The sequence below is a fragment of the Oratosquilla oratoria genome, chromosome 23, assembly GCF_046742065.1.
Source record: "Oratosquilla oratoria isolate Oo_2021 chromosome 23, ASM4674206v1, whole genome shotgun sequence".
Classification (NCBI taxonomy): domain Eukaryota; kingdom Metazoa; phylum Arthropoda; class Malacostraca; order Stomatopoda; family Squillidae; genus Oratosquilla; species Oratosquilla oratoria.
Window position 1 is genome coordinate 35,355,025 of NC_134799.1, and position 25,000 is coordinate 35,380,024.

Consider the following 25,000-nt stretch of genomic DNA (forward strand, 5'->3'; position numbering starts at 1 on the left):
CTCGCGGAACGCCAGTGTTCTATGGAATCCTAGAGGATGAGAAACATTTTATAGGCAGGGGAGTGGGGAGGTGAGGCAAGGAGACATTCGTGGTTGATTGCAAGAGACATAAGTTTGGAAGTGGACAAGGGGGCGTGTCACGCCGCCCCGTGCCCTTGTAAGGCTCGAACGAGCGGACGGACGGACGGGCGTAAGACTGACACGGAGGAGGCCGGGGTGGAAGGCGAGGGGAGGGGGGGAGCCCCCCAAGGGCACAAGAGATCATCCGGAGGACAAGGCGCGCACACACACCCGCTCAGATAAAGTCACAATCATTTAATCCTTTCATTCCCCAGAGGAGACGGAGTGGGTGGGCTTCTGTTGGGTGAATGAAATCGCTTGGTGGCAGTCAGAACAAGTGTGTGCGTTAACAGAATCGAAAGGATCCATGAAGACAGGCTCTTTCCACTTCACACTGTCCCCACCTTCTTTATCGGGTGAATAGAATCCCCTGGTGGCAGCCATTGTCAGGGTACAAGTTGTTACTAGATTTTGATCAGGGGGAATTGCTCCCGAAGAAGGGTGGAAATTTAGGGTTTCCATAAGGAAGGAGGAACTAGGACCACAGACTGATTGGCTCTCCTCTCCCAAAAATGAATAGATGAATTAATTTATAAAAAATAAATAAATAAAAGATATAAAAATGGATAGCGAAATAGACGCAGTCATAAAGAACTAGAAGAGATTAGGTAATTGAGTAAATGAATAGACTGATAAATAGATAAATAGATTTAATTGCATATGAAGATAGTAGAAGTATGAAGGTAAGGACATCCATGAGCTCTTCTATGGCTCAGTGGCCGCTGCCCTTTCGGGAGCACAGATTCGAATCCCGGTCACGGGGCGGAGGCTGGTTGGGAAGGACATCGATTCTTGATCAGTGATGGTCAACGACTGCCAAAACCGGAGTCCCTAGGTCGGGCCCTGAACAGCGAGGAAGTTGGGGCTGGTGTTATCCGGAGATAAATCACCTAAAGAAGGAGAAATTCCTCTTTAGAGAAAACGGAGATTGGACTGCTTTGTTACGATGACGGCTCTAAAATGTTTGTTCAGGTTGTAAATAGTGTTATCTTGGCCGTCCCTCCTTTCTACTGCCATCTCTGGGCGCGATAGTGTTCCCAAGGACACAAACGCTGGTTATCGGAGACGAAATACACTTCAGTGTTATCTTGTCATAAACTGGAAATCCTTAAGCTGAATGAAATTGTTTGGCGATAGTCTCCACAAAAAAAAAAAAAAAAAAAAAAATGGCGATTACATTTCAACTTCTGTTCTTCCGTTTTTCTAAAACCTTCCTGAGAGGCTCCTCCTTTCCCACCTCTGTGACCCCCCTCTTTGGTGCGATATTGTCCACAATAATAGAAGCTCTAGTTAAAAAAAAAAATATTCCCGGGTCACCGGCCGTAGGGATGCCCTTCCCAAGGGCACCAATATCTTAGCCGCGGACCCTCGGCCAGGCCAGGACAGGCCACGTTAACCCCCCCCCCCACCCCACTTCCACCCTTGCTCCATTCTCCCTTTCCCCCCTCCCCCCCTCAATCCCCGCTTATCTCATTACAGGCGCTTCAGGTTATGGTCTCGCGGGCTCTGCGCCCACAGCGGGCGGCGAGCCCTCAGCCCACTGCGTCTGCTGGGCGCAGCACCCGGTGGGCGGCGACACACTGAGTTTTATGGGTTTTGATACAGCGGCCGCCGCGTGACGTCATGCAGAGTTGGGGCAAGCTCGTTTTAGTCGAAGACTTTTAGCGCGATCAGGCTGGGCATCGATTCCTCTGGCGAATAAAATCGCCTGGAAGCGTCCAGTACGGCGTGTAACATTGTTATGCCGTGTGGATTTGGCCCAGGGATCGGGGATTGGGGGAGGGGGATTTAGGAAACTGCTTGCATGGCTGGTGGCACTTTTTTTTTTTTTTTTTTTTTTTTTGCCATTCTCATTTAACCCCCTTCCGTACCTAATAGACACTTCTCTCACTCTGCTTGCCACCAGCCACTTTTATTCATCTGCGTGGCAGCCCTGTACTCGGTAGAGAAGGGTTTAACAGAGATGGTGAGTACAATTGAATAAAATAATTTGACGTTAGCTGAAAAAAAAAAAAAAGGTGTCTGCTTGGGAACTTTCTCAGGGATTGGAGGAAGAAGGGTGGGTATGGCTATACGATGGGAGTATCGTTTGCTTTCTTTAGGAGTTTTACCTCCTCAGCTGGATAAGATCTCCTGGCGGCGGACAGTAGAAACACAAGTCGGACAAACTCCTACTCAAGGGTGGAATGAGTAGGAGCGTGGATTCGGGAGTATTGTCACAATCATCATTCAGTCTTGGTGCCGCAGGGCGATTTCACTCATTTGAGGGAAATCTCTTAACACATTAAACTCCGATGACAAGATGTCTTGTCATCGGAGTTTAATGGGTTAATATACCTTTGGGTTCACCCGCTGTTCAGGGTTACCTTCGTCCTTTAAACACAATCTGGCTAACTGCCGCCAGGTGATTTTATTCAGCTAAGGAGAGCTTCCTTTCCAGAGGATTCCTTTCGCTCCGTAGGGGGTTTCCTTGGCTGAATAAAATCACCTGGCGGTACACAGAACAAATATTTCGTAACGTTGTCGAATCCAGTGGTCCCTATTATCATAATCAGTTTAAACATATACGAACGCGTAAAGGGAACTAGACTAGACTAGGGAGAAAAGCCTAAACCTTTCTTAATGCTCAAAGGGATGGCCACTATTTTCCAGACACAGCTGATAAGAACGCAGACCAATGGCTTTGACAAGATTACGAAAAGTCTCGTAGCTCGAGTACGTACGTTCTTTTGGGATACCCTGTATATCAGCGACAGGGTCGGGATCAGCGTGTGGTTGGTTGCTCCTGTGACAATAACAAGGCCGAGGAAGGTTATTTATTTATTTCTTCTTATGTCGGCTGAAAGGACCATAAATCTGTCATATTTGGAAATAGGAGGTAGTAACTATCTCGCTTGGGTTGAGCTCCTGTCACGTCAGGAAGTTTTAATGAAACTACTGTGGATTCGTTTGACTGGGTGACCGCCTGGTCTCGGAAGGGCCATCCAGATGTCAGATAAAGATATCGTTGCGCAGTTAGATGTGATTTATTTTTTATTATACTTATGTCAGAAACATTGTTTTATTTATCGAAAGAGAAGAAAAATATATTAGTACTTTGGGTCTCTGGTCTTAAGCAAGTTCCTAAACATGTAGATGAGGAATCGAAGTAAAATCTTAAGTGTGAGTGTTGTGCAAAGGCTGTTCCTCCACGCGCACGTCGCCCTGCCCGCGCCCAGAATCACAAAAGAGGTCTGAGGGCGACGAGCCGTCATGTCGTCTCCGAACAGACATTGTCAGCAAAAATGGTCAGACCTTATACGCGCAGTCTTTGCCCACGATGTGAAAAAGACTCTGCATCCCTTTTTATTACTATTATCATTATTGTTGTCGTCATCATCATCATCATCATCATCATCATCATCATCATCATCATCATCATCTTCATCACCATCATCATCATCATCATCATCATCACAATCATCATCACCATCATCATTATTTGTTTATTCGTTTACTTATTCGTGTTTTTTTATATTAATGGCCGTGAAAGAACCCTTGAAATCTCATTTTTTCGTACAAATCTATCTGAGAAACTAGATATGTTGAATTACTGAGGCAAAACAACTTATGTATAGAAAAATAAATAGAAAATACATGTTTGTCAGTTTCTCTGTATGTATCAAATACTAGGCAAGAGCATGTTATCTCGTACACCATAAAGGTTGAAGGTTTCGAACACTATGGCGGGTAAAGTTGGTAGTAACTTGCCCCACCCCACTACATACATGATTTCCTTAAAATAAAAAAAATCAACTGGCAGTTGTTGGACAGTTGACTATGTTGGGTGTGCGGTGATGTGACTCGTTTTGTCTCTGCTTGACGGCGACGTGGATGTCCTTCGAGTGCATGGAATGTCCACGCTCTACGTCCCCGGTTCTAACACAGTCTGTGTTTATTTTCTAGCACGTTCAGATTCATGTAAATTATATGGTCATATGTTTGGTAGCATCAGAGGTTGTGTATGCTTATGTCTTGCTGTTGTTGGTTTGGTGGTAAAAGAAGATACAGGAGTGTCTGCGTGTCCATGTGTGTATTGTCCGATTGGGGTGTTCCATATGAGTATGCGTTCTTTGTCGTGGCGATGGTGGTGGTGGGGAAGGCAAGAGAGGCTGTGTTGGTGTAATATATGTGGATTGGATGGTGGTGTAGGTGTGTGTGTGTGTAGACAGCGTGAGGGACTGAGGATGTTGTGTATGGCGCGCCGTGTTCTGTTTAGTCTGTGCTTTGTTGACATATCCAGCAGGGCATGGAGTGGCGTATGGAGAAGGCCAACTTCCACAGGTGGTACAAAGAACTGAACCCTATGATGCACGTCTGTTTGTAAGGTAGTGTGTCCACGTGGTGTAAGTGCACAGGCCCCCAGGTGGTTTAATGGAGAAACCAGCTTCCACAGCTGGTGCAGAGAAATGAGCCTTCTGACGCACGTCTCTTTGTAAGGTGGTGTGTGCATGAAGGGCACCTGCGCAGGTCCCCAAGTGGGCCCGGCGATTTGTTGCACGTCACCGGTAACTATAACGATGCGGAAAGACAAGTGACGCGAGATCATGTCACCATTGAAAAAAAGGGCGGCATGAGCGCGTATTTGTATTTACGCATGGGGTCTCGACTCTTGTGTCTCTCTGTTTATCAAACTTTATCTTTAGATAATTTGTGTTTTTGGCTTAGGTTGCGTCTTCCTCTAAAATATTCCATAGAGTTACGCACCCTAAGTGAAAAGCTCTATTTTCTAATATCTTACAGTTTTGCGTTTATCAAATTTTCATTATAATCTTGGTGATCTTTCATCCTATGCCAGTAGATCTTCTCTGTTAATTTTTTTTCTTTGTCATGGTCTAAATATTATTATCGTATTGCCTCTCCTCTTCAAGTGTGGAAAATCCCAGTTTTCTCTTTCATCATATGCCTTATCAGTCAGGCTCGTTTGTGTGTGCGTGTGCTTTAGTATGGAGATTCCGCCGAGCCTGGAGATCGTCACCAGGCCGGTGCACTTCCGGCAGCGGAGGAGGAGGAGGGGGAGGAGTGCCCCACTTAAGAGACGAACCCAAAGGCGCGGCATCTGACGACAACACAACAGCGGCAAATGTCGATGGCGTAGGCGCCTCGGAGCTGCGGTCATAGCCAGGCACTTCCTCCTCTTCCTCCCCCTCCTCCTCCCCCTTCTCCATGAAGGTCATATTTGGGATATTTTGTCTCTCCGTGGGGTGGTCCTACCGCGACAAATCATTTGATGGGAGTGGAAGGATTAAAACAAACCAGAACTTCTTCGTTGCTGAGCTCCACCCTCAGCTGAATAAGATCACCTTGTACCTTCCAAAGCAAAATCTTTTAATCATAGCAAGTGATAGATTTCAGTCAGAGTGTCATCCCTTCTGTCTGGCGGGATCGTTCCCAAGCTGAATGAAACCACCTGGCGTCAGTCACAGTAAGTCTGATAGGGAAGAAATGATATCAACTCTCTCGACGTAGTGAAAAGCAGAACAAATTCTGCCGAGGCCCTCGGTGTGTCGAAGATGTTAACATGTTCGTGATCGTGCCCGTCCTTTAGTCGTTTTCTTCTGGCTAGTGCCTGGTGATTTTATTCAGTTAAGGGGGATGGACTCGGGGGCACGAATGGCCGAAGGCCATCTCCCCCCCCCCTCTCTCTCTCTCTCTCTCTCTCTCTCTCTCTCTCTCTCTCTCTCTCTCTCTCTCTCTCTCTCTCTCTCTCTCTCTCTCTCTCTCTCTCTTTTTCGCTAACGCCAGATGATTTCCGGGTAAGAAACTGTTCACCTCCCAATCGTTATCGAGTGAAGGGGCGCTACGGAGATGAAAAGAGTCGCCACGCGGCAGCAGCCAGAATAATTAAAAAAATGCTACCCGGCATAGAAGAGGGGGTAATTGGGAAAGACTGCCTTGGAGGTGAATAAAATCGCCCGGCGGCACCTTGGACAAAAGGAAAACTGTCTAAGAAGTTAAGTATTTCATCGTAACCATCTCCCTCCCCCCCCACCCGTGACAATTAATTTAAGTGCTTCATGGTCACACTGTCTGGTTCCGCAGAAGAGTGCGTCTTACGCAAGGAGGCTCCCAACGTCACGACCAGTGACCACACCGCACCGCAGTTTTCTTCTCGGTTATCTTTACTGCCAACCAACACTAACGCCTCATCCTTCGCCATTACTGCAACCACTCCCACTCCAGCTCACTCCCAACTCTGGTCTCTCGTCTTCGAGGAGTACGAAGATGGGGAAAAAAAAAAGTCGGGTGGTTAATCCATCCCAATTTTCTCTTCCCGGTAATTGCATACACCTATTCTTCATTATTACCTCGTTCGGAGTCCAGGGCCTGCGTATTGTTTTGGGTCGAATTTGTTTCTTTGTTAGCTGGTAAAACAGTTGAATGAATGAACACGAGACTTTGAATAAAGGTGGCCAATAATATATACTATAACCCCTTTTTCTTTACCTATTTTTTTTTTTTTTGTGTAACGTTCTCAATTATTGTCCGATTACTAACTCCAAAATTGCCTTTATCTCGCTTCTCAGACCACAATTCATCACAATGACAATAAATGCATAGTTTGACCTTGAACGTCTAAGGTCACTGATTTTCATATTTTTTCTTTTAATCACTCAAAAATTTTTGCATGCAAATGTTTACTGTTACTAGTTAGTAGAAACATCAATACAGGCTTGCCTTGGTAGAGCAGTTCAGTACTCACTGTACTAAAATATTTACTGCCCGGCGCGGTTTGGTATACCTGTCACCATTTTTTTTTCAAATGTTTCTTGTCATGTGACTTCCGTCATGCTTGTGAGTTCAGTACCCTGACATCAATCGTCATCTGTGGCACGTTGCCTAGACGTACTTCATTCTAAGTTTTTGTGCGTCGATCGACCCCAACTACAACTCCACTTCATCGGTTCAAATATTTTTCCTCAAAGAATTTTGCACAAACGGACGATGTACTGATTCATTTGATTTCCATCAGCTGTGGAAATATATCCTGAACGAAAACCTTTGAATCGAAGTCGGGGTTCATGAGGATCAATCAAAGTCAGCGCCAAAGGAACCGAACGCCGAATTCATATCTTGCCGCACATTTTGTAGGTGTGCTGCTCAGTGCGCATGCACCGACTTTCCCCTAGCTTTTCAACTCTTCTTATAACGGATTGTTCGTTCATTTCGGTTTCTGTAGCCAGCGTTTCTGAGAAAATAAAGTATTTACTTTTATATCAGGGACTATATTTGCGGTTATACATGATACCTTAAAAAAGTGTGGATGTAAATATTTAAATGTATTCAGAGTACTGTATCAGGTAGGTAAATTTAGGAGAGTATAGTGCGTGGAACTTTAGATTTTTTTTTAGCTTGAAGCGGTGGTCATTCAAATGTTAGTGGTGTTGCTTCCGAACACAAACAGTGTTGATGTTGAAGGAATGAAAGGCATTCCTGTTACGGAATTTTGTCGTTATAGAATGCAACATGGGCCTTCGAAATAGGTAGCAACTACGTTATTGCCAGAAAATCTCGTCAGAATTGCTGATATGAAGATTCACAACATAAATCTTATGGTTGATTTTAAATTGGAATAAAAGATACCAAATGAGTGTTCCATCAAGTGAATAAAATCCTTTGGAGTTAGTAGCCAGCATGAAATGAATCCTCCACGTAATCGTCGTCCTGCTGAATATATATATATATATATATATATATATATATATATATATATATATATATATATATATATATATATATATATATATATATATATATATATATATATATATAATGAAAGGAAAAAATGCTACCAGATACGGAAGGGATTAAGAGAACTGGACAGCCCTTAGCGTAGACTACAGGGGAGGGGATGGGGGATTTGAACCCAGGGAGGTGAATAAAATCGCCTGGCCTGGTAGCAGAAGCCAGGAGACAAGCTGATCTAACAGCCGGTGCAGAAGACTGATGCTCTTCCTCATATATCCTTATCCTTTTTTTTTTTTTTTTTTTTTTTTTTTTTTTTTTTTTTTTTTTTTTTTTTTTTTTTTTTTTTTTTTTTTTTTTACTGCTAGCATTTCTCCCAGTTTGAGCGGTTTAACCTTTACTCTCTTTAGTGTTGTGTGGGTAGTATTCACCCAGCAGAAATATCGTTTGTATTTATTTGTTTATTATTTATTTACTTGTTTATCTATGTATTAGTTTATTATCCTACTTCAATGTAGGCTGAAGATCATACCTTTAGGATTTCTTAATTTATTTTATTCATCCATTTATTTATCAGTTCATCTGTTTATTCATCCATGCATATGCATCTGTATATTCATTTATTTATGTGCATCTTCATTTTTATATGACTGAAATGTCGTCATGTCTTCTTTTTTTTCTGCTAAGGACTTTTTTTTCAAAAGGTTATGTGTTCTGGGCATAATTCTGTCTGAAAAGTGTTTCGGCAAAGTCTGTAGGCAACGATGTGGAACAAATTGACAGGCCAGATAGGTTGCCACGGCGTCCAAGAACTCCTGAATAATACCAATAAATGATAATAATGATAATTATGATAATAATAATAACAATGATAATGATAATGATAATGATAATAATAATAATAAATGATAATATAATAATAACAATATTGATGATAATAGTAATAATAATAATATTGATAATAATAGTAATAATAACGATAATAATTATAATAATAATAATAATAATAATAATAATAATAATAATAATAATAATAATAATAATAATAATAATAATAATAATAATAATAATAATAATAACAAAACAACAATAGTATTAATAATGATATTGATATTGCTAATAATGGTAATGATAATAATCATGATAATAATTATAATGCATATATAGTAACAATGCTTTAACAATAATGATGATAATGAAGAAGGGCATATCATGAACGATTTATTCATTTCTTTATGAGTTATGTTTTAGGTCAAACTATATTTATAAAAATGAAATGTGCGTTGTAAAACAAATAGAAAAAAAGCTGAAATTAAATAAGTTGACAAGTAAATATATAAGGTAAATATGTAAATGATAAATTTATAAATAAAACTAAACATTAGCCCACTCAACCTAAAAAAAAATTGTGAATATTTTTACATAACTGATGTAGAGGAAGAAGAAGAAGAAGAAGAAAATAATCCTGTAAAATATCTATTGCAGTAATAGGGGGCGCCTTTTTTCCTCAAGGTGGGTGGTTCCCCTGTGGTTAGGGAGCGTGAATCGCCTTATCAGGGCCGACGTGACAGCACGGCCGAAGATTTAGGGGGGTTCCGTCCTTCTCCTCCTCCTCGTCCTCCACCTCCTCCTCGTCCTCCTCCTCTCGTTCCAGGGTAGTTAGCCGAGGCCCTGCGTCCGCCACTTTGGCGGCGGCGGCGGCGGCAATTTGCACTTCGGGTCTCGAGACCCTCCCACGGCGAAGCCAACCCACGAGACTTCTGGCAAGATCGCAAGAATATGCATTTTCTTTTCCTCACTTCTCTTCCCCCCTTTTATGTCTATCCTCTTCTCTCCCCCAACTTTTTTTTCTCTTGTATTTTGTCTTCTTTTCTTTCTTCTTTCTTCTCTCCTCTTTTCTGTTCTCTTTTGTCGTTTCTTCGCTTCTTTCTTTTTTCTTGTCTTCTCTTCTCTTTTCTTTTGTCGCCTTTTCGCACTTTGTTTCTCTCCTCTTTTCTCTCTTTTCTATTCTCTTTGCTCTTTTTATTGCTCTCTCTTTCTCTCTCTCTCTCTCTCTCTCTCTCTCTCTCTCTCTCTCTCTCTCTCTCTTTCATTGTGTTAATCCACTTTGCACCGCAAGGATCACGATCCAACTGTTTGAAATTGCATGACGGCAGTCGGAATAAAAGGAGGATTGTCACCAGGTACGAAAAGAATTGAGAAACTGGCAAACAGAAAATTAGAATCGTTCATTTATCATTTTTATACATCACAGCTCAGGCAGACTCATCACTTGATCAGAAGTGAGGAAAATAAACAGTGATAACAATAATGATAATACTGATGATAATATAATGATAACAGTATGATAATGATAATGCGTGGAAAGGTAAGGTTGTACATTATTACTGATTTCGTTAAATAATACATCATAAGTGAGAGGAAGTCTTTCTTGAGGTCAGCCCCTTCAACGAAGTGACCTTCCCCCCTTTTAGGAACTTCGTGGTAGTGCAAACGCCTGAAGACTTCATTCAGCACAGGTAGTGCGTATTGTTGGCCTGTGGCTGCCTCCCAACGATTTTTATTCACGATGTTAGGAACCTCAACTCAATGGTTCGATTCCGTCACGAAACGGCGGATTCGAATAGCTTGTGGTGACAGCGTCTGGATCTGCCCTTGAGGGCGCCAGATCGCGCCCCGCCGCGCCCCGACCCGACCCGCCCCGCGCGCGCATACCTCAGCGCCATCTTTCGGTATGTGCTAATGGTTTCGCCCTGCCGGCTCCGGCATTTTCTCAGATTCTGGATCAGACACGCCAACCCTTTCACTGCTCCCTCAGGGATCTCGCCACGGCCGAATAAAATCCCCTGGCGGCAGACGGAATGGACGTGCATTGCCGAGTAAGGTAGCGATTCGGTTGACTCATAGTAAGCGACCTTCACCACTGATTGGAGACTTGTTTCCCACTCAGAAAAGAATACTGTTCACTTTTAACTTCTGTCATTCTCTGTTCTGCTGCCCTCCCTTCCCCCACTCTCTCCTTTTCCACTTCTAGAACTCCGCCTCTTCGGCGCGATTGTGTCTCCACAAAGATAGAGGCGCTGGTTGGTTATGAGATACTGATTACCCTCTCGCTACTTGAATGTCCTCCTCTGTTTAGTGAGGTCGTCTGGTGGGTGGCACAATCTTGAGGCGTCCTCACAAAAATAAATACTACTACTACTACTACTACTACTACTACTACTACTACTACTACTACTACTACTTCTACTACTACTACGACTACTACTACTACTGCTACTACTACAACTACAATTGTTGCTACTAATAATAATGATACCCGTAATGATAATAACAAATAGAAAAAATAAATTGATAGAGAAAGAAATAAGATTGAACAAAAATAGAATAAGATAGAATAAACAAATAAATAGGCAAATAATAAGTAAATGTAAAAGTAAACAAGAGTTGTCTGACGATGCACCGGTTAAATAAATGTAAAGTTGCGTGATTTATTCACGTCCAGAATAAAAAAAATGTATTATCATTGTTGTCATTATTTAAGGAGAAGTTAGTAGATGGGCGGTTGGTACTGAGAGAGAAGACAATGAAAGGGAGACGGACGTAGAATTTCGAGGAATTGCTAAATGTACAGAAGAACGGAGATACTCTGATTATGACGGTGTGTGAACATAGAGATTGACTGTGATGGTAGAAGAAAGTGATAAGGCCAATAGAGAAGAGGAGATGTAAAAGGCGCTAAAAAAAATCCTGGGAAAGCATCTGGAATGCATGGACGCCACGTGGAATGCCTGAGAAAAGATGAACTAGTAGTAGTGGAGTGGCTGGTGAGATTGTTCAGTGTGTGTCTAAGGAAAGAAAATATCCCCGTGGATTGGAGGAGTGCATGTCGGTGATGTTGTTTTGGAATGTAGATTATTAGCGCTTCTATCCATACAGACAACCTTTCGCCGCTGTCATGCAGAGCACACGTACTTCCACTATACAAGGAGGGGGAGGGGGCGACAAGTACGAATGTTAAAGTTTCAGACAGATAATTTTGTCGGTAAGGTCTGTGGGCAAGAATGAGATGGATGGAGGTAGTGAAGGGAAGGGGGTCTTTGATTACATGTAGCACGTCTGATGAGCAGGAAGAGAGAGTGGAAAAGATAATAGTGAATGGAAGGAGACGCAGTCAATCAGTCGGTACCCTCGGTTCTCTCTTGCAGGATACCCACAGCTCTTTCGGAATCCTGCTGTGGCCACCGGTTCAGCTCATATGTCAGTCCCAGTAGATATATTGATGATGCTGATGATGGTGAGGCCCTGGGAATAATGATAATAAGTTTAGTGCATGATAATGATGAAATTTTATAGAAATAATGAGAGTTGGCACCAAAAGAACATAATTATATACTATATATATATATATATATATATATATATATATGTATATATATATATATATTTATATACTATATATATATATATATATATATATGTGTGTGTGTGTGTGTGTGTGTGTGTGTGTGTGTGTGATTCACCATGGTCTTGGATCATGAGTTGGACTCGTGATCGACAGCTATTCCCCCCCCGGAAGAGAGCTCAGAGCTCATATATGACCGATCTACGGGTAATGCTGTAACCTTAAAAGTACATATACCCCCAACTCACCGCCCACGAGAGTCGGAGTAACTACCCGCAGCGCAGCGATACTGAAATTATTGCAGTCCTGGGCAGGATTCGTGTGTGTGTGTGTGTAAAGTATATATATATATATATATATATATATATATATATATATATGTATATATATATATAGATAGATATATATAAATACATAAATATATATATATATATATATATATATGTGTGTGGGTGTGTGTGTGTGTGTGGGTGTGTGTGTGTGTGTGTGTGTAATAAAACCATTTGGAAAATATTTTGTGAATCACGTGTTTTTGTGGTTTATTCGCATATATATATATATATATATATATATATATATATATATATATATATATATATATATATATATACATATATATATATATATATATATATATATATATATATATATATATATATACATCGAAAAAGTGTAAACACCAGACTCAATTTAAGGGTTTATTTGCCCGACGTTTCGATTCCCGTCCAGGAATTGTCTTCAGGGGTTATAAGGAATCACGCATTCTAATTCTTTTGATCTGTTTTTCCAGTCTCATTCTGCTTCTTTGCGACCTGACATTTAGTCACCAGGTGGCTTTTGTCCGACCTCCTTCCTCCAAGGCGGTCGTCCAGTGCAGCTTTTCAACTCCCCCTTCCCAGACTTTTATTCCCCCTTTTTCAGTTTTAGTCTTCTTCCTTTTCTCTTCTTTTCTTCTTTTTTACCTTCTATCTTATATTGTTGTTATTTTTATGTGTCTGATTGCAATTTAGTCGTTTGTATTTGAGACTTTTTCCTCCTTTTGTTCTCCCTTCCTTCATTGCAGACATTTAGTCCACCTTCTCCGTTTACGCACTTGGACCTTGTTCTGGTATTTTTACGCTTGTGTTATATAATGATGTCATTTTGCTACATTTGTTTTATCATCACAGCCTCACACACTTATTTTATCTGGTGTCACAATTCCACGTTAATTTTATTATATTTAATATTGTAAAGAGTATTGCTTTGTATATGGGATTGAGAGTGTAAACCTTTCCCAGGTGTACTCCCTCCTCTCCTCTTCCCCTCCCTCTCTCCCTCCCTCTCTCCCTCCCTCTTCCCCCTCCCTCTTCCCCCTCCCTCTTCCCCCCTCTCTCCTTCCCTCTCCCCTTCCCTCTCTCCTTCCCCCTCCCCTTCCCTCTCTCCTTCCCCCTTCACCCTTCCTCTTCCTCTCCCGTACCACTTTGACCATTCATAATTGAGTTCACAATTTTGCATCCATATACCCCCTGAAGACGATTACTGGACTGGAATCGAAACGTCGGGCAAATAAATCCTTGAATTGAGTCTGGTGTTTAAATTTTTCCGATATGGATCCCAGACTCCAGATCTTTACGAACATACACACACACACACACATATATATATATATATATATATATATATATATATATATATATATAATGATAATAATGATGGAAATGATGAGAGTGATCCCCGAGAGAATGCCCATGACGCAAACCCAAAGCCTTTCCCCTCGCCGCCCCTACTCGTCTCACAGGCACCACATTTCTCCAACATCGATTCTGGGAAGGCGTGCTGCTCGATCTTGATCCATCTTAGCTCGCTGTCGTCATCACGCCTCCTGCTCCTCCTCCTCCTCTACTTACATGACGTCACATCGCCGCCACCCCCTTCAAACCTCCCCTTCCCCACGCCCCCAAATGATGACATGCTTTCTTACACAGAAGCGGGGAAGTCACGCTGTCTGTCATTCTGTTGGGGCACTGATACATAATACCACGTTTGCCTTTGTGTTGCGTCACCGGGGGGCGGGTCTGTTGCGTCATAAAACACAAAAGAGGCATTTGGAGCCTTGAGTCACTAGTAAGCCTTGGGTGAGGCGGCACAGATTTGGATGCCTTTTGGCGCGCTGTCTGTCGCCAGGCCGTTTTATTCGATGGTGAAGATGCACCCGCATCCACCATCAGCATCTGGCTGGCTGGTTGTACGAATACGATCTTGTTAGTAGGAATTTTTATTCGGGCCTACTTTCGCGGGTTCATTAGCGCTAACGTGACGTTATCCTGTGTGATTTATTGGGAAGATCGGTTCATCACTTGTCTAAGAAAAATTGATGTAAAAAATTTAAGAAAGAATATCATTATCAAAACATTCTTAAGGACAAAAAATAAAAAGAAAGAAAAATATGTATATACATATATATATATATATATATATATACTGTATATATATACATATATATATATACATATATATATACATATATATCATATATTATATATATATATATATACATACATATATATATATATATATATATATATATATATATATATAGTTTAGAAGTCTTGGTTACAGAAGCCAACAGGAGACTGAGTGTTCCATCGTGGTCTATTGCACTACGGCGGCCATCTTGCGTCTTCGCCACCGGACCCCAAGGCTGCCTTCCTGCCACACCGACACCTGTTGAGGAACTTCTTCTACCTCTCAACTGTGCGTTGCAACGTCAGGTGGCATCATACGCATTGGACGCATCCAGCTGCTGCTGTCACGAAGCTGCGCACGTCGCCGCCGCCGCCGCCTTCGTCTATCCGTCGTCGCCCTCTCGGCCTCCGTCGCAAGCTCCTTTCGCAGAAACGGCGGCTGTGAACCTCGGCCTTCTCTTCCTCAGTACAGTTATTGCGCATTTTATAAGCACACTTCTACTCTATGTATACGTGCATGCATATATATAAGTATATGTATATATATATATATATATATATATAATATATGTGTATATATACATATGTATATATATATATATATATATATATACATGTATAACTATATAATATATATATATATATATATATAATATATGTGTATATATACATATATATATATAATACATGTATACCTATATAATATATATATATATATATATATATAATATATGTGTATATATAATATATATATATATATATATATATATGTATACCTATAATATATATATATATATGTATATATATATAGAGAGAGAGAGAGAAAGAGAGAGAGAGATAGAGATAGATATATATACATATATATATATATATATATATATATATACATATATATATATATATATATAGATAGATATATATATATGCATTATATTGTATATGTACTACGTATACTGCACACACACATTGTCAATCGAAACCCACTGCCGAATATAGGCCTCATGAACTGCGCCAACCTTTACCGCGCAACTTATGCAAACTTCTCTAGGTTGAAGTATGGAAGACAGATGAGTGTCTTTATTCCCTTACGTTTTGTCTTTGCCAGGACCACATAAAAACCTGAGCTGTTTTCTCTGTTTGCCTTCCCTCCTTGCCAAAATTCTCCCTCTTGTCCTTCCTACTCGGTCTCCCTTCACCACAGTTCCCATCTCGCGGCGTTCAGTCAGTAAGGCACTTTCTACACCGCCCAAAACTCTTTCGTGTTAACTTTCTTGCCCAATTTCACCTCAGTTCTTTTACTGTCATTGTAGTATCTTTCACTCCAGTCTACTTTTTCACCAAACTTGACCTCTTTCTCTCTTTCAACGTTATTGCTAGCATCTCTCCATTTTTCTCTGTACACGCCTTAGTTTTGTTTCCATCGCCTTAGTTGTTTCCCAAAATATTCATAGGGATTATACACTAGTTATAAATTTTGTGTTTCAGACATAAAAGCCTCTCCTGATGCTTCTGTATTTACCAAACCTTTCCGTACAATTGGAATAGTCTTTTATTGATTTATTATTATTTTTTATCTTTAATCAGTTTTAGCATCTAGTCTAAATAATTATACTCCTTAACTTATTCAGGAGTCTCCCCATTATAATAGATGGGTTACTTTGAATTGTTGTTGAACATTATTTTGTGATTAATCTTGTTCATCTTCATACCAACATTGGCACTTTCCTCGTTAATTAAGACCATTAAGTATATCTTGGAAGTTTTGTGGAGTTTCTGAAATAAGAATAATGCCATTCTCAAATCTCAGGCGATTAAGATATTCCTCGTTAATATTCAAACCTTTTCCTTCCCAATCCAACTCTGAAAGCCACTTCGAGCCTACTTGCAAATAACTTGGGAGGAATTGTAACGCCTTGTCATACTCCTTTGTCGATCTTATTTTTTGTTTGTCTTTAGTTGAATTACAGCAGTACCTTTCGCGTAGATGTTCTCTAGAAGCGTGTTTGGTATTAACGTTTATTCTACTAAGTAAAAGGGCTGTTCATAATCCACGTAAGATAAGAATTTTTTTATATTAATTTAGTAATTTATTTGTTTGTTTACATTAATTATTTGTTAATTTATTTACTCGTTTATTCATTTATTTGCCTTTACTTCTTCCGCCACTATTTCATGTACTGTACATAATAAATTAGTATTTTTTTTTTTTTTTCTCTCGCTCTAAAACGAACGATATACGCTCGATTGGCAGATTGTGCTGCAGCCCGAGCACTTTCCAAGACCCTCTTGAAGGATCGGATGCCCTGCTCAGGCAGAGTCACTTGCGGTCCTGCCTCGTTAGCCAGGTATGGACGCGATCCCTGGCGTGTACCGGTGACTGCCACTAGCCATGGTTATCAGAGTACATACGATGATAGATTTTTGTCCTTCATTTTCTTTTTTCTTTTTCATTTTGTCGGGGAGGAAAGAAAAGAATCTCTCTTTTGTTTACGCCAGAGAAATTGGGATATAACTATATCCCGGGGTCATCAACGCGGGTCTCTTCTCTCCCTCTCTCTCTTCTCTCTTCTGTTTTTTCTCTTCTCCAACCTCTCTCTCTCTCTCTCTCTCTCTCTCTCTCTCTCTCTCTCTCTCTCTCTCTCTCTCTCTCTCTCTCTCTCTCTCTCTCTCTCTCTCTCTCTCTCCTCTCTCTTTCTCTTTCTCTCCCTCCCCTCTCTCTCTCTTCTTTCTTCTCTCTTCTCTCTCTCTCTCTCTCTCTCTCTCTCTCTCTCTCTCTCTCTCTCTCTCTCCTCTTTCTACTCTCTACGGGATGCATACCATGTATAGTGTACACACACACACACACACACACACACACACACACACACACACACACACACACACACACACACACACACACACACAAAACGACCATAATTTCCAGCTACTTTCCAGGCGGCGTTGCCGCTTTTGCAACTTTTTGCCGCGTAAGGGTCGGTTTTCCTCCTCTTCCTCCTCCCCCTCTTTCTCCTCCTCCTCCTCCTCCTCCTCCTATTCCTCCTCCTCCTTCGTCGTGAAACCAACGTGCCACCAGAGGGGGGTGAGGGTGGGTGGGTCACGCACAACTGAATGAAATCGCCTGGCGGCAGCCAGAATACAGAGGTAAGTGGCATCCGGCATGGAAGGAGTTAGCCCTAATTGAACGAGTTTGTTCTGTTCTTCCGGAAGACAGGCCATCTTATTCTATTCAAAGGAACAGTTGGGCCGGTAAAGGCTGAAGACTGCATCAGAGTTATTCACTCTGAGGTGCCAGAACCGGTAGGATGCCTCAAGGATTGAACATAACAGTTTGTCACTAACGAGAAGTGTCACACTTACGGAGGAGGAAAAGGGTGAAGTTATCCGTGGAGTGTGGGTGGGTGCCAGTGCCCCGGAGATGAATAAAATCGCCATGCGGTAGCCAGAATAAAAGGAAAAGTTCCACCCGAGCATAAGGGGGTGGGGTGGGAAGAAACTTTGGACCACACTCTGGAAGCCGAATTCCGCGCTGGCAGTCGTCTCGTATCCGGTATGGCTCGTTTATGTGTTCACTTGATATATAACATGCACTGAGTGAGAAGCAGTTAGTGTGAATGAATTGGGAATAATTAGAAAAAAAAAAAAAATTAATTCGCCATTTCAACACTTGGCATTCGCCATTCTACCGCCAGGCAGACGGGATGACACTTTGTTCTGGATAACATCAGACGATCTCATTCGGATCTGGGGAACATTCTGACTCGAAAGAAGCGAAGAACTTCCACCCCCAACCCCATCCACATCCCTTCAGTTTGATTCTTGATTGGGGGCTCATCTCGACTCAAAAAAAAAAAAAAAAAAAAAACCAGACTCTTGCCATCCCTCCTCATCACTCGCCTTGAAAATCTCCTTAACCACCTGTTGGACTCCACCAGGAGCGACATTGTCCTCGAGGTTAGAAGCGCTGGTCATCATTGACGAAATACTGAAAAACCATAGTTATTATTGAATCTATAGATTTTCTTCTGGCTAACAACTGACGACTTTATTCAGCTTAAAGCAAGAATACGAGATCTTGGAAGGAGCATAACGCGGGGGAGGAGGGGGGGGTCGGAGTGGGAGAAGGGTGGGTGGGGGGGGTTAGACAAATTAGCGCGGCAGGAATCGACCTCGTCTCTTACGTACTAATCCGAGCAATGACCAGCCTCACTTTGTTGATTTTATTCTGTCTTGTCATCAGAACACGGTTAAAAAGTCGGGCAACTAAAAAGTTGGTTGCGAGGTGTGTCCACTCCACTTAATTATTGTTATTGTTGCGTTTATCGCCTACAAGATAGAGCACAAGCGCCAACTTTTTAACTGAGCCAACAAAGATAAAAGTTGGTGCATGATCTGTTTTACTATGCGATGTATCTTGTTCTTCGATCAACTAAATTACACAGAATAGTTGGATCTGACACAGTGCGGGCAAGTTTTGACTATAGCAACAAAAAAGTCGGCAGTGTAAACTTAATGTTTGTCAAAATGAAAACAGAAATAGATGTATTGAAACATTGCATGCAGCTTTTTAGTCGTTTTCTCTCTCTCTCTCTCTCTCTCTCTCTCTCTCTCTCTCTATATATATATATATATATATATATATATATATATATATATATATATATATATATATATATATATATATATATATTTGGCAATGCGTTTGAAGTCTTCGTCTTCAGCTCGATCGCATCGACTTCGAAGAGTGACAATCTCCAGTTCGACTTCAAGGGAGTGTCCTCCACGAGTGTAGAACCGCATTTTCAGAGTTCCTCCACCGACCCTTCAACTTGTTCTTCTCCCCAAACCCCCCTTAACCCCTTTTAACCCCTTCAACCCCGCAACCGCCAGCCCCCACCCCCACCGAACTCATTAACATGTCCTGCCCAAGGTATCTGCTCCTCAGCTGAATAAAAACGCCCTCTGACCAGAACGACATTCTTGGACATCGGTCGAAAGCGGACGAGATCGACATGGAGCGGGCCTTCTCGATCTCGGCGAGGTCCTTCATCCAAGTGAATAAAATCGCTTGGTGATCCGAGCCAGACGAGACTCTGTCAAGCGCACCTTTGCCCATCAACTACGGCTGCCACAGTAGCCTCACCCATTTCTTCATATACTTATTGTTAAGATATTAAGAAAATATATACATTAATGAGAGATATGACACAAAGGTATCCATTTCTTAAGGAAATTATTCCAATAAGGATACAGTAAACAGCACTTAAATTAACATAAAGTCTTTTAGTATTTTTTCTGACTGTCGCTAGACGACCTTATTCATCTCGGCGGGTTTTGTAAAAGCGAGGCAAACAACTCCTTTGTATAGTAAATGTGTGATACAAACAAGTCCTTTGTATTGCAGATCTGACATGTAAAATACTCGTTTGTAAATCTTCGATGTAAACAACTCATTTGTATCGCAAATCTGCGATGTAAACAACTTGTCTGCATCATAAATATTTGACGTAAACAAATCATCTGCATTGTCAATATACAATGTATACAATTAATTTGCATTGTATATCTACGATGTAAACAACGTATGTATTTTTTAATGTGCTTTTTTTCTCACCAAACCGGAAAAAATAAATCGGCCACTGTAGTACTTATAAGTGAAACCAGATGGTGCAAACCTGAGGACGCCCAGAACCGACTCAGGTTGATATATGGACGTATGCCAATATATCCATTGATATAGCGTATATATCCCTTCTATATAAAGTAGCTCCCTTATATCATTATTCTTATTCATTATTAATATCATTATTATTATTATGTATTATTTATTTTTCTTTTCTTTTCTTTTATTTCGTTTCGTTTTGTTTTATTTTATTTATTATTCTTTTTTAATAAGAATACATACTGAAGCAATGCCAACATGAGGGGCATTAATATACACGTCCGGGTGATGGCGACAACCCGGACAAAGGAGAAGGCGGCGGGCGAGGGGCAAGGAGGGAACCCACAGGACGTAACAGATCAAGAAACAAACGGACCGAATGTTACGTAAGTCGTCAAATCATGGGTAAAAACCGCTGCCACAACACAGACGCTCGATAACGACAACACGGATGTTATATATATAGATAGCGGTGCTGTGCAGAGGAGAAGGATTGCCTTTCAGTGGGTGCGTTTCAAGCAGGAGACACTCGAGGCCCTGTCTTCCTCCTCCTCCTCCTCCTCCTCCTCCTACCCCCTGGCGGCCGGTCTTGGCGACAGCAGCAACGGAGTCGATAATGACATACAAGGAGCTCGTTAACTTCATGCGTTGGGGGAAGAGACATATTAGGAAGCATAATCTATATTTATATATATATATATATATATATATATATATATTTATATATATATTTATATATATATATATATATATATATATATATATATATATATATATACATACATACATACACACACACACAATGTATATATACATTTATATTATATATATATATATATATATATATATATATACCCATGCATACATACATACATTCACACACACACACACACACACACACACACACACACATATATATATATATATATATATATATATATATATATATATATGTCTATATATGTATATATATATATATATATATATATGTCTATATATATATGTATATATATATATACACATATATATTACAGATGAATTCTGGTTTCATCATTTTCTTTGTAATCGCTCGTGTTCATAAGGATAACCACCTTTGTATTCAAAATCCTTTTAAGGTTCTTGGTTTTCCAAGCGCCTTGGTATCAGGTACTGTAAGCCAAGTAGGGTAAATCTTGGGTATTACCTGGGAGTCCATTTGGGTAGAAATGATGTTACCCTCCCTCCAACATACACACCCACCTAAACTATAAGGTAGTCGAAAACAAATTGTATGTATTATTATTATTATTATTATTATTATTATTATTATTATTATTATTGTTATTATTGTTATTATTATTATTGTTATTATTATTATTATTATTATTATTATTATTATTATTATTATTATTATCATTAATAATAATAATAATAATAATAATTCCACAGATTTTTGCAAACGCATCGTGCAGATTCCAATTAAGAAAATATGTTTACTGCATAAATTATTATGGGGAAATACGAACATCAAAAATCGATTACTTTTTTATGTCGGAGAACTAGCTTGTTGATTTTCCATTAGCCCCAAGCATGTTTAAATCTACCTTGTTTTCTGCTAACGTCTTGAAGCTCATCACACCTTGTTTACAACCTTTTGCCCAAGTCATTTTCACTGTGTTCATAATATTTTGAATATATTCTACGCAGTTCCCTTAATCTCTGTCATTATTACACTTAAGCCTGAGTTAAAATGCTTGTTTTTTCAGTTTCAGTTAAGACGACTAAGTCAGTTTCAGTTGAGTCTCTATTTATTTTTTGATTGCACAGCAACTGTGATAATAATTTGCGTTCAAACTTACTCTCCTGTCTTGACATTATCTTACATTACCCATCTCTCTTTCAGGTGACCGGGTTGTTCCTCACCGTTTCTGCATTTTGAGCTTCGACCAAAGAAGGTAAGCGAGCCATGAACCTGTTCGAAAAAGTCCCGAAGCGTACGATGCTGAAAGGTGGACACAATGTACATAAAACCGACGTAGTGATGAAGAGATCGATTGGGTCTGTGAGTGGAGGTGCATCTCACGGTCGAGTCAAGTGTTCTGTGATGCTTAAGAAGAACTTTAATTTTCATTCGTTAAGGAAAATAGATAAGATAAACAAAACGAGGGATTTCGATCATATGCTAAAGGATGTAGATTTTGAGGGAAAGGAACTAGTGAGTTTTGATATAAAATCACTTTACACTAATGTCCCGAGAAACGGTGTTCTGGATACCGTGAAGTGTGTGTGTGTGTGTGTGTGTGTGTGTGTGTGTGTGTGTGTGTGTGTGATACAAGTCGGAGATAGTTGAAGACATATGAGTGAGTAGCGTTTGTAACATAAGGCGAAGAGCCAAGTCAGGTTAAGTTTTATGTTCTTGGCACAGCGCGAATTCAATCCACCAGTTCCTACAAAGAGAAGCGTCAAGCAGCCAAATCCTCTTAGCCCAGGAGGAATGCCAGACACGCAAGCAGACAGACAGATAGACAGGCAGACAGAGGAAGAGAGAGATAAGCACCCAGAGTGGGGGAGACAGGCAAGCAACCTAAACACCCTCGACGGGGTGTCTATTTCCGACAGGCCAAGAGGAGGATATGTTTGTATCTATCTATACTTGGAACGTGAGTTGATTGAAAGCATTCCATGGCCTTAAAAGGGAACGAGAAGAAGGGCCCGACGGGCACAGGGCTTATATTCTGCCCTGAAAGTCCGCAGTTCGAATCCTTCATGGTGTAGTAGTTAACACCACTTCTTCTTCCCAAAAAGTCTACTCCCAGTGTCCGAATCTCGACAGGTTAGTTTACTTTGGGACAAAAGAAAACGACTTGACATCAGCCAACGCCGCCCAAAGCGTCATTATGCTTTCAGTCATAGTATCTTTTCAATAAGTTATTCATTTAGAATAAGACATTATTTAACCGCCTACGCACCGAATGAAATTTTTTTCATCTCCGTGGCACCCACTCGATATCAAAGGGTCTGGAAAAATTAACTATTATCTCCTTGAGCTTATCGGTCGGAATGTGTAAGTATTTTAGCTAATTGACATGACTCAAGATAAGTTTAGGACCTTTCGGGGGTGTAGCGTCATATCGCCCGCCTCTCCGCAAACGAGAAATGATTTGATGACGTCATGTCGATAGACTTCTTCCCAAAGAAAACAAACTTATTGACATTCGGGTTTCTGGGTGCGTGGACCGTATATATATTACATAATCTGTATCTTAAGGACTCTAGAGACTTCCCTACGGAGCAGAGTTACGCATGATTGTATTGTGATGAGAGAGTAATACTTAGAAAAATACATATAATTTTTATAATTCTGTTATACCTCCGCTCCGCTGTCCTCCTTAAATCTATGACTCCACATCTGCGGTGTGAGGGTGTCCCCAATTATAGAAGCGCTGGTTATTAATGGCGAATAAATACTTATGTGCTCAGATGATCGCTGACCGTTTGCGATGGTCAATCAGCAAGGCTACGCCCCTTTAGCCGCCCTGGATAATCTACTAATTTCCTGATTGGTGGAGACAGCTTCTGTCCAAAAGAAAATGCATCATATATCACTCCACACAGATGTTTATTAATCTATTTATTTATTTATCTATTTGTTTGCTTATGTGCTTATGCACTTATCTGTTTATTTATTTATGTATTTAAGCATTTATCTACTTATTTATTCATCAATTTACCCGTACTGATTGATCTATTTAGTAACCAATAAATTTATTTATAGTTTTTATTTGAGATGTTACCTGCAGGGCGAGGTAGCTAGGTATGATAGCCTTTGGTTGGAGCTCGGGGGATACACACACACACACACACACACACACACAGACACACACACACACACACACACACACACACACACACACACACACACACACACACACACACACACACACACATATATATGTATATATATATATATATATATATATATATATATACATATACATATACATATATGTGTATACACACAAACACTCATATATATATATATATATATATATATATATATATATATATATATATATATATATGTATATATATATATATATATTTATTGTTTATCTAGGTGGGGCAATGTTACTAGCGGGGTCCCCCAGGGCTCGGTTTTGGGTCCCTTGTTGTTCATTATGTATATAAACGACTTAGACGATGGGTAAAATAGTGATGTTAGTAAGTTTGCGGACGACACTAAAATAGGACGCCTAATTAGGTCAGGAGAAGACGCCCAGATTCTGCAGGATGATCTTAATAAACTGTTAACATGGTCGGTGAAATGGCAAATGAACTTCAATATCTCTAAGTGTAGCGTGTTAAACGTAGGGCTACACAACCCCGAAAATAGATACAACTTAGATAACACGTTTTTAGAAAAATCTGAGTGCGAGAGGGACTTGGGAGTTCTGGTGAGTCCGGACCTTAAAACCAGGAAGCAGTGCATTAGCGCCAGAAATAAAGCAAACAGAGCATTAGGCTTCATTGCTAGGACGGTAACGAATAAAAGTGCAGAGGTAATTATTAAACTCTATCTAGCGATAGTTAGACCCATCCTTGACTATGCGGTACAGTTTTGGTCTCCGTCCTACAGAATGGACATAAATTCACTAGAATCAGTAC

General features: G+C 40.5%; 1 protein-coding gene across 2 annotated transcripts in view; it reads left to right on the forward strand.

Moving 5' to 3' along the window:
• Window positions 1-25,000, forward strand: part of LOC143038054 (uncharacterized) — a 340,384-nt gene that overhangs the window by 184,283 nt on the left and 131,101 nt on the right. For both annotated transcript variants that reach the window (XM_076206939.1, XM_076206940.1), the window contains one exon: window positions 22,239-22,290. The gene's annotated coding sequence lies outside the window, so the exon portion shown is untranslated. The remainder of the gene's footprint in view (window positions 1-22,238; window positions 22,291-25,000) is intronic.